The sequence below is a fragment of the Drosophila willistoni genome, chromosome 3R, assembly GCF_018902025.1.
Source record: "Drosophila willistoni isolate 14030-0811.24 chromosome 3R, UCI_dwil_1.1, whole genome shotgun sequence".
NCBI classification, from domain to species: domain Eukaryota; kingdom Metazoa; phylum Arthropoda; class Insecta; order Diptera; family Drosophilidae; genus Drosophila; species Drosophila willistoni.
Window position 1 is genome coordinate 24897050 of NC_061086.1, and position 11843 is coordinate 24908892.

The 11843-nt window shown below is 40.1% G+C and overlaps 1 long non-coding RNA gene across 3 annotated transcripts in view; it reads left to right on the forward strand.

Moving 5' to 3' along the window:
• Positions 1-11828, forward strand: part of LOC124462128 — a 36513-nt gene extending 24685 nt beyond the window's left edge. For all 3 annotated transcript variants that reach the window (XR_006955404.1, XR_006955403.1, XR_006955405.1), the window contains exons 3-4: positions 10499-10543; positions 11747-11828. This is a non-coding gene — a long non-coding RNA (uncharacterized LOC124462128). The remainder of the gene's footprint in view (positions 1-10498; positions 10544-11746) is intronic.
• The last annotated feature ends 15 nt before the right edge of the window (positions 11829-11843 follow it).

Sequence of the window (11843 nt, forward strand, 5' to 3'; positions counted from 1 at the left end):
GCAATACCATACACACATACCTCCTGTGTATGTGTGTGTGTGTGTGTGTGTGTGTACGTCCTGTTTGCCAGAGAAGGAACCAACCTTACCTTATACCCTAAAGAGTGAAAGGAAACCCCTAACGGAGGCACTTTTTTATGCAACTTCTTCAGCTCGAGTGGTTTCCCAAGTTGACGTTTCAAATGTCAATTGTGTGCTTAACTGCATTCTTTTGACGACGCCGTCGACGTTGACGTTTCTTATTTTGTTTATGTATGTGTGTGTGCGACTGAGAGTAGGGCAACCCGTCTCAGCCTCTATATGAGAGGCCTCCTTAGGCCTAGCCTGGCCTCAGTTGCCAAGTCTTTGTCTAATTTTGGTTTCTTTTTTTGTAGCCAAATGACTGACTTTCAGGTGGGGTCTAAAGCATTTACATAGCTAGTTGGCAAATGAGTTTCTATCCAATGTCGACTGCTTGCTACCTATTCTAATTAGTATTACATATGTTTCCACACATACATATACCCAAATGATACCGTTTGTTGAAATAACCAAGTATAAACAATTTCTTTCACTTTGTTGCAACGACTTTTTGCCAAGTCGCATTCACTGAGACTGGGAAAGGGAGGAAGGTAGGCCGACAGGAGACAAAGTCAGTCGAGTCAACCGAGTCAGACTGCAATCTTGCCTTCAATTAAGCTTTGACGAGTGCATTGCACACAGAAATGGTCTGAGTCTGAGGTCTGAGACAAGGCAAGAAAGAAAGCGTATAAATATGAATGACAGTAGGCTGGCGGTAGTTGGCAGAGAAGGGGTTGACTGACTGGCTTGCTGGCTGGCTGGTTGGCTGGCTGGTTGGCTGGCTCCTTGCCATGTCCTGGGCTACAAAAGGAAAAAACAGAAAGAAAAACGACGAAAAGACGCAAAAGGGAAAAGGTAAAGCACTTCCCGGATCGACAACTGGACTGAGGCTGGCCAAAACTGCTAGCTGAAGAAGAAGAAGAAGTAGAGAGTTGAGCTGAGATGAGCTGGTTTGAGTTGAACTGAACTGAAGGAAACGCAAATAAATGAATTGCACTTTTTCTTTGCACAAAATTTTCTTCTACCTTTCCTCCACCTTTTCACGGTTTCAATGAACTGAAACTCAATGGAAGAGAGCAGAGAAAACTTTGCATATTGTGTTTATTCTATGGCCAGAGATAAAAAGAGCTTCGCTCTGCCTTCCAAGCTTGAACCATGACTGTTTTTGGCCCCCTTTAATTAAGCGGGCCCAAGTCGGCAGGCCCAAGAGCTCTAGATACCATTACCATTATATGCTTAGATAATAGCAAGGCCGAAACGGTAGCCACAGATGTATGGTATGAGTTGAATGCGAAAAGAAAATGAAATAAAAATAAAATGTAAATTATGCGGCGAATTGTGTGCTCATTAATTCAAATTGAACTAAATTGACAGCAGCAACCAAGCAAGGTGGTGCAACATTGGTCTGAGAAAGAGTTAACCACGATGATGGCGACTTAACAGAAGTGAACCACCAGCAGCAGCAGCAGCAGCGGCTTCAAAGGCCATCATCATCGACATGGCCATCATCTGCAGAGAAGCTTAGCCGTACCTCCCCCCACCCACATACGCCCAACCCTCAGAGTTCTCAATGTCCACGCCAGTGCACTTTGAGGTGAACACTCAAAAGTTTTCCATAGGCAAAAAGTGGAAGAAAAAAAAATCTGTTTTGCCTACATACTCGTGTATTACATTTTATTTTTTGTTTTTTTTGGGGAGATTGTTGAAGGAGTCGGTCTCAGTTAAAATGCAAATCTTGCAGATTTTTAATTTCTTTTCAACGAAAATTTTATTTTCTGTTTGCACTTCTTGTTGTTCTTGTCTCGCCCCTCTTCTTATCCGAAATTTCCTACACCACTCTATCTGACTTTGTTTCGGTCTCCTTTTTAGGAGGATATGCCAGCAGGCAGAGCCAACCCTTTATATTTTTTTTTTCTACTTATTCGCCAGCTGCCAAGGATGCTGATGACGCTCCTTATGCTTCTTCTTCGACGACTCCTGCTGCTTTGTAGCTTTTATTATTATGTATTATAGATTCATATTATGCACTTTTTAATTTCTTTTGTCTCGACTCTGGAGCTCAAAAAACCGAAAAAGAAAGACCGCACTTTTCGCTTACCATTAAATATTTTAATGGTATTTTTATTTTTATTTTTGTAAAATTAAACAAGAAATATTAAGTGATCTTGAGCTACGCTAATCATTTAGAAGAATTAAGAAAAAATTTAATGGACTACTAATTTCACTTAGCATCGGTTCTAAAGAGTTTATCTTGCACAGATCTTGACTAATGTGAAATGGTACTATTTGTTTTCCGAGTCTCACAAAGGGATTCAACTCTTTGGTAGGGTAATGAAAATGTCATTCCCTTTAAGTGGGTTCTGTTGCAGTCAGAGAGGAGTGTGTGTGTATGTGTGTGTGGGTGGATGGGTGGGTGGGTGGTTGGATGTTTGTGTCTTTGGTCATAGCCACCCTCTTTATGTTTACGATTTGGGCAATGGTTTGAGTTATCTTCTGGTTGCATTACCACAAGTTCTTGTGCAGCGATTCTTTTTTAAGACTTTTTGCTTGATTTTTCTTAGCTACAATTCCATTTTTTTGGCTCCACTTTGGGGTTGCATTTATGGAGCGGCGAGATACTTTCGCGTAATGAATTCCGCCCGAGGGTGGCGACAATAAACTTGCCTTGCATTTGATACCCATTCCTACCCTACTTGAAGTTTGCTCAAACCAGGGGCATTGACATGCCAAGAAAGAATATTCGAATACCCTTGCAAGTCGAGAAAGGAAACTCACTTCACGCTTTAACAGGTTTTTCTCACCAGGACCACCGACAATTGGTAACCGGGCAAATCATGCAAAGTTATTTCTGTATAGTGCACCTTGAGCAATACGAAAAACGAAACGCCTTGAAGCATAACCAATCCAATGGGGTGGAAGGGTGGAGAAAAGGGCAATAATTTTCATTTGCATGTCTCGAGATCGGGCGTAAGCGAGGGTGCGCGCTTTTCACACGGTGCTCTATTGGTGCTTTCAATACTCCTACTAAAACACACACATGCACACATATACATATGAATTCAACCCAAAGGGTCGGCAATAATTTTTAATAATTTCCTTTGTTTAAATGGTTTTTCCTTCACGAAGCAACACAGAGAGAGGAAGAGAATAGACATACAAATTCCCACCAAAGCGGGCAATTGAAGTGTTAGATGCAAAGATACAATACATACAATTGTCCAGGGGGCAGTTGCAGATACGCACAAGATAACTTGATTGCACTAATTTGAGTGCAGCAGCAGCAACAATAAGAACAACAACAGATGGACCATTGCTGAGGCAAAGAGTTCCCATTCCCACAAAAAAAAAAAAAAAACAAGAGTGACACCCAAAGTTAGCTTATATGTACATACATAGTTCCGCATTCGACAATTGCTGGTTCCTTCTTGGGTCTCTTTGCTCTTTCAACTGGTCTGCTAGGGGTTACTTCAATCAATTTCTGACAAGAAGTGTTAAATCTGCACACACACAAACACACACACCACTAACTAGTCGACATTTGGATGCAGTTGGATGCTTTATTAGAATATCCGGCAGCTTAGATCAGCAGACAGCATGTCTGGGGCTCTCTCATTCTGCTCTACATTGTCATAATTCATAAATCAACTAATTCTGAAGTCGTTGTGCCTGGCAGTTATAAAAACAAATAGCTTTAAAACAGGGAAAATCTCTGGTCAAGTGTTGAAATTGAATCAGAAACCAACAAAAATAAATAAAACAAAGGAAGAAAGAAAAAAAAAGAGTTCTCAGGCCTTGGGAAATAAGGAGACAACAGCAATTAAAGAGAGGAGAAGGTCTCAAGTTGCCTTAATGAACCGCAACCAAACAAAAGGTTAAGACTAAGAAGAAATGACAAAAAAAACAACAAAAAACCAATGGACAAACAAAGGTGGGGAGAAGGAAACGACGTCACGGCGGTTGCCTGCACTTCCTGGGAGCCCAAAGTAAAAGAACAAGGAGATGACGACGACGCGTTTGATGATGATGATGATGAAGAAGAAGAAGACGCCAGGGTTTCAATTAACCAAGCAAAAGTGAGAAAGAGTGCGAGCAAGAGAGATTTTGTCCAACCTGAGTGACCTCTCTTTTAATTGGGCATGAAGCGTTGCCTTGCCGTTGACACCTTTCCGATTGACATGGACATCGACATGGAGATGGACATGGACATGCTAGTGGATGAACCCCTAAAAACAGCCAAATGGATGCAGACGCTAATGAACATTAATGTACATATTGTGTAATGTCGCGGACTTTAATGTAAAGTGCAATGAAGCAATGCAAGGCCAATGCATAGCCATAGCCATAGCCATAGCCGGATGCGCTCATTAAATGCCCAGCCTTTGACTCAACTCGAAGTGAACTCGATCCGGACTCGAAACCGACCGCGACACAAATACAAGTTGAGTTATGATGCCAGCTGACGAGCTGTCAGACCTATAGAGAGATGGCAAGTGGTTGTTAAAGTTGATTCATTGCAGTTGAAAATCTGCATGGCTCTCTGCCCCCATATTGACTATGCCCACCAACACAGGGAGGGGATAGCACGTGTTTGACCATTTTCCACAAATTTAATTTCATTAATGTCGTCAGTTATCTCGCAGTTTTCTCATTTCATTTTTTTGTGCAATCCTTTTTCTTTGGCCCTTCAGAAAGTTCTTGAAATGTCAATGCTTTAGCTCTCGGAGGAGCAGCTCCTTCAGCTTCAACTAAATTATCATAATGAATCCCGACCGGGCAACTCAACTTTTTAACTCTTTCAACTACTTGAGTTTTGTTTAACCAAAAACCAGAAGCGAAATCCTAACCGACCACCAACCACTTCTTATGCTACGATAAAAATGCTAAAGGTTTCTCCTCACTTAGTTACTTATTATTTTCCCTTTTTTTTATTTTTAATGAAAATGTCACTTTGCCTGAGTCGAGAAGAGAATCAGGGACGACACTCGGACTAAAATGCCATTGATTTTATGCAACAACGCTGACTCCTTTCACCAACGTAAACTTTAGGGCAGGCAGAGCAAAATGAGGGGTAGATATAAAGACATATTTAAAATGGCTTTAAAAACTTTTACATCAAGAATTTCATCTCGAATGCATAAATCAACAATTGTCGCAACTTGTATAAATAAGTAAACCATCTACTCTGCCGGGCATGGCACAGCAGACGACCATCCATGGCCACTCTGGCCATTGTTTGATCAAGAAAATCTTTGCCATTTAATCCAAACACAACGATAAGGACAACGCACAAGCACAAGATAAACCCAAGCCAGGACACGACACAGGACACAGAGTCCAACAATTGAAATTTAATTTTATTCATTTACAAGATTTCCTTGCGACTTCTCGACTCAATGGGTTAAGCTGAAAGTGAGTGGGGGGGGCAGACTAAGTTCAAGAATTTGATTCTGTATCTGCATCTGAGTGTGAATCTGTTGCTTTATTAGTTGCAAAATTGCATTATTCAGTCAAGGCAAGTTTTTGGTTTGTTTTTGTTGTTCGACACACTTGAATTCAATTAAATTAAATACAATCAATTTGTTTATACGCAGACGAGTTTAAACAAATTTAAACACTGCACACAAAGAGATTGCTGGATGAGACAGGGTGCCGAGAGACCGAGAGATAGAAATCCCCTTCTTTAATCAGTTAGTGTCGAAGCAATGACTCAACCATTTTACAGAGTCATTTGCAAGCGAATTAATGACCTCCACCAATTCCCTTTTGAAACATGCAACAATAAAAATTGGCCTAATATATTGACGCAAAATGGAAAATAAAAAAAAAAGAAAATGTACAAGATTTGTGCTAAGCGATAAGGCAATGCAGATTGGTCAGGTGAAGTGACACACACACACATGCACGTACTGTGACAAGAAAGACGAGACAGGGGTGTGGGAAGTGGGAGGTCGGGTGGGTGGGTGGCTAGGGAACAACCTCTAATTATTTCAAGGCATGACATGAAGTCATTTTTCTAGGCATGGATTCTCATTCAATTCCATTAATGCTCACAGGAAATTGAGACTTGAAACAGACTCAAGGCAAAGAATTTTGTGAAGGACATGTGTGTGTATGGGTGTGTGTGTGTGTGTGTATGGATGGGGGTAATTTCCTTAATTTTCTCTATGCCCAAAGTGACGGCTATCATATTAACATATCTAAGCATTTGTCATAAAAAATACACCCACCCATGCAGCCCACACTCTTATATAACTTGGACATTTTGGAGGCGTTTTGTTAAGGAAATTCTATTTATTTTTTTGGGTGTAGAAAATGTTTAGGCATATGCTTTGGTAATTATACTTACTAAATGAGAACACACACGACAGATATTGAATTGAATTATTAAAGCAACTTCAGAGGCGTTGGACAAATGGCATTGCGTGTGCTGAGTACTCGACTCTCTGACTGAGAAATACGTTACAGAAACTCAAATAAAGTCTAGTCTAATCATTTCATATCATATAAGGCGGAGGGACATAAAGTTTGTTATTCCTGCCTTATGGCATACCCCATGAGTGTGCCATATCGTTCCATTGGATGACTCTATATATTGTCGTGAAGACGACGTTGTTCCTTAACGCTCTGCTGTCCCTCTCTGTCTGTCTGATAATGGCACGAGGCAAATGTAACGGACGAATTCAAAGACAGTTGGCCCGTTCCCAGAGCGTCTTGAAGACGTTCGTAAAAGAGGGTGGCTTACATACGATAGAAACATCTGCCAGCTGCTTACGTTTAATTGAGGGTAAATTAAAATCTCTGACATTGACTATACTATATGGTTGAGTACTGTACTGCATATGGTTGACTAGTTAGTTAGTTAGTTGTTCGGTTGGTTAGTTAGTGCAAAAAAGCACTTACGCCTAAGTTCTACAGAATAGAGAGAATACATATGTAGAAATCGGTGTTTTGGGGTTGGGGGGCGAGGCATATCATTTGGCTGGCGCTTGAAATTGGCTTCGTGACGCTTATCGCGATCAATAAATAATATATAAGCAGAAACGGGGCAAAAACGGCAACCGACTCCACACACACACACACACACACACATATATATAGAATGTATCTGGCAGATACATTTGAGTAATTTGCGTCGTTAGTGCCAGACAGAGAGGCAAAATAATAATAATAAAAGAAAGTACGCTTGATTACAATGGAAATGTTTTTAATGTCCCCTAGATGGGTAGACAGAGAAAGATATCTGCATAGATAGAGCAAAAGGCATATATACATATACACACACGATTCCACGGACTCGGACTAGGACTCTAGAACCACTGGGCATTGGGCACACGTTAGGCATGCAGTTTTTCTTTTTATTTCCATTTTTTTTCCTATGTTTGTCGATATTAAAAGCGCGATAAGCAGCAGACACGAAAACGATGAAGTGAAGCAAAGTGAAGGGAAGAGACACGAGAAAACAGAAAACAGGTAAAATACAAAAGCCTGACCGCCACATCGCCTGCTGGTATGCAATACTCTCTTGCTGATAGACTCACACACACACACACACCTACACACACACATAATGCGATATGATACGATGCGATACGATACGATTGAAAGCAAGAAAAAACCTTCAAAGTCGGTGGACTGTCCAAACAAAGCCACCAGCCACAAAAAAAATATATCTATATATATAAAGGAAAGGAGAGGAAAAAAATGAGCAATGGCAGCAACTTGGCCACATATGGCCATATGGCCATGCTCCATGGGCGCAGACATGTGTGTGTGTGTGCAAGTGTGTGAGTGTGCTATCTAATCAAGCGCTGAAAGACAATAAAAGCTAACTACACACACACACACAAACAACAGCAACAAACAGCGACCACAAAAAGTGCTTATAGTCAAAGCAACAACAACAACAGAAAACAACAGGATCCAATACAAAGTATGTAAGAGTCTGTGGCTGTGTCTGTGTGTGCTAAAGAAGATTGTCAATGAAAGTACCTTAACAACAAAATACCCTATAATCACAACAAACACTAACAAACACTAACAAACTCGACATGCTATGCACAATATTTAATCCATAGATATTTATAGCATTAATTTCCAATCGGAATATAAGTAGGTCAGAATTTACTCTGCCCTAATATACCCTTTGGCTAGATTTCGACTTTGTCAATAGAGATATAGATGCAGCTCTCTATATCCGTATGTACTTTGCCTTGTAACCAAAAACTTTGCCATGCTCCACTTGAAAGTAGTCACATGAATTGTCGTATCTATTGAACGCCATATGGTGTTGAATTGTATCGATAAAAGTATTTCCATGTATCAACTAATATATATCTTATCAGGCACTTTGCTGAGGCTTAGTCTCCTACAACCAGTAAAGGAGGAAATTTTTTGTTTTATTCTATACGAGTTCATGATGATAATTGGCTAAAGCAAATTGCATACATGTCTCTGTCATAATACTTAGTTTCGTTTTATTGTCCTGTCTCTTTGTTTTTTTGGCAAGAAAATGTTTTGAGGCAAAACTTTTCGCATAAACATTAAAATCTTTTGCTCTGCACATTTTCTTTTAGCATAATTTCTAGCTTCAGTAGCAGAAAGTTGTGCCAATTCTCATGGAAAACGATTGCCAGAAAAGTTTTCATTTAGCCATAAAATGTATATGCATAATTTTAATGTTTGTTTTCGAGCAGGATTAAGTTAAAGACAAGACATGTTGAAGAAAGGTGTTTTACATTTTTATTTAAGATAAATTCATATATCATATATCTTGCAATCAGGTATAAATCTCTCTCTCACTCTTCAATTCTCTTCACTAACTGTGTGTGTGTGTGTTTTTATGTCGATGGCAATGTCAACTACCACCAAAAGACGCCTCTTTTTGGTTCCGTCTGCCTGGGTCTCTCCTTTTTGGTCTCCCCCTTGGCACGATCGTCAGCCTGTGAGCACGCGCATTGAGGCGCATAGTGCAGGCAGTCTCTGCCGGTAGTAGGAAGTCGGAAGTTGAAAAGTCCAGGTGTTCAACTGGCACAAGCTATAGCACGTACTCCCCTCCTGTAATCAGCTGTTGGCCCGCTCGGATCTTTTACTCTCAACTGTTTGAGATGCTCACACAGATCTTTTGGGGGTGGATTTTCGCAATTTGGTTTTCAGTTTCGCCAGTTGCTGCCAGTTGAGATTTCGCATCTTGTTGCTATTTTTATTTACCCTTGTCTCATCATAAAGGCAGCAGTCAAAATTCTAATCTATACACAAAAATCTGAATATACATCCATACTAATGTAAAACGCCTAATTGTCAAAGAGCGGTCATCATATTGGGTTTCATAAACTATACTTTTTGTTTTTTTAACGGATTTCAAAGTCACTTGACCATAACGCAATTGCCAGTCGCAGACCCGGCAGGCGCAGGCCTCGGCCCAAGCCAAGTGTCGCCAGACAAGCTGAGCTGGCGTTGAGGCTATGGGTTGATGGTACGTTCGAATGTACACCCAAAGCATATTTTAATGATGACACCCGGCTACAACAACAACAACAGCAACAACTCGAACTCGAGCTCGAACACATGGCTGTTGGTGCCACACTTCGTTCGTCATTTGTGTGTATGAGTACATTACCGTGTTCCGCGATCTGTGAAGGCACATTCCAAAGCACACTTTGAGATACATTTGCCTTGTCCCTCCATCCATCCATCCATCTAACCAACCATCCATCCCCCTTTTGCCAACCCCACACCCCTGTGTGTGTGTGTGCATGCAAAGTACATGCTCGTTTTTATACCAACTCGAAACTGAAAAATGTGTTAAGGTCGTAATTATCTGCGCTGTCGTTTTGTAGGTGGAAGTTTGCCTCAACTTTCTTTTGCTCCTTTTCTTGTCCCTCTACCTTTTATCAACGTTTTCTATTTTATTCCTTTCTACAAAATAGGTAATACCACCATATGTTCGTTTAGTCGAGGGGTTGTAAAAGGAACCACCTATTGATAACTCGCTTAGACAAATATTACTTAAATCCATTGAACTTGTGAGTGGCCAACTGTCTAGTTTTCTAATAGACTTTCATATTCAGGAGAATAAGAAAATTGTTCAATGAAAAATTTTAGACAAAAACATATTGTTATTAATGTTTATGCCTAATTTGATTGGGACAAAACCATTTTGCAACTTTTTTTATGGTATAGATAGAGTATAGATCGAATATATAATATCATCATAGAAACTGATCATGAGAAAAGGAACCAAATTTCCATACTTGGGAACTTGGGAAATCAAAATAATAAAATAATAATTGAAAATCGAATCAAAAGTAAAAAACTTAAAGACGGAGATGAAACATTTTCTCTTGCGTCTTTAAATTATTCTGGGAATCTATTAATTATAAAATCCTACATTTATTGACAATGATATATTTAACTAAATTTCATGATCTTTTCTTTGCAGGAAGATCTATGATGGACGACAGAGAAGAATAACGCTTTGTTTGTGGTAAAAATTCATCAACTAATATGCATATCAATTTACCTATAGCAGTGATAGTCTAAGTGCTTACTATAGAATAACACAGGAATTTCTACCTTCTGTGTATAACTTTTTATAACTTCCCGAGATATAGGGGTGGTTGGCTCAGTTTCTCCTACCCATTTCGGTTCCTATGCCCATTTTTATTTTCATTGCCCTTGCCGGTTCCCTTTCAGTTTGTTCTTGCAAGCTGCAACGCTTACTTCCGATACTTATCCCAAGTACAGTTTCTCAAAAAGGAATGAATATGTGAAGTATATCAAAAAAATAGGGGTTGGGTGGCTGCTGGCTATACAGGCCAGTAAGTGAGTGAGAGAATGTATATAGAGACTTACTTTAATTTCATTGACATTGACTTGGGCCTACGGGCGGGCATCGGGCAAGGGCCAACTGCATTCCAATGCAATTGACAGAGGATCGTGCAGCGACTTTACTTTCATAAGGGGAGGATTCTGTTTTGTTTGATTTCTGGTTCTTGGAAATTAAATACACGAGGGAGAGAGAGAAAGATAAAGACGCCCCATTTAGGCCTAGTCATTTAGTGTTGACGCATTTGCCGAGCTCCAAAGTTCCCTTATTGATTATTTTGTAGTGCTTACGCATTCATTTGATGGCCATATGCAAAGAATATGTACATCAGTATCTGGTTGTGTATATGTGAGCAGCAGAAAGTAAGTCAAATTTGTTTATCGGCAAAAAACAAAAAAAAAATAGACTTATCTATGGATGTTGTTTGAACTAGATGAAGAGGGGGGCTCGGGGCTTATAGGGTTAGATTGGCAGTCAAAAAGCTCAAGTGGAGAAATTAGATAAAAACCTGTATCATTGTGCAATGGGGTGGGAATTTGCTGAATTAAGGACACCATCAGACAGACGTTACGACCGAAAGACCGACCAACCAACCCAACCCGTCCCCGATTTCCTTTCAAAGGTCAGCTCATGGAAGCCACCCCCAAACCGAGCACCAATCAAGTGGCCACCCAAACCAAAAGCTTTTGGCCTGCCACTTTTACTTTCCATTTAAGGCACTCTCTCTCTCTCCCGCCCCCCCCCCCCATTAACCATCACCCACCATCTGCCGTGTCCAACCACTAGAGTTTTCCCCTTTTCTTTCAGCAATGTTCTAGCATCTATTTGAATTGCTTTGACTTCATCTTTCATATATTTCAGAAATACTTTTTGAACGCAAGCAAGGATTATTAAACGAAAACCAAACCAAACAAAAAACGGAAGAGAAAAAATAAGAAACAAACAGAAACAAAAAAAA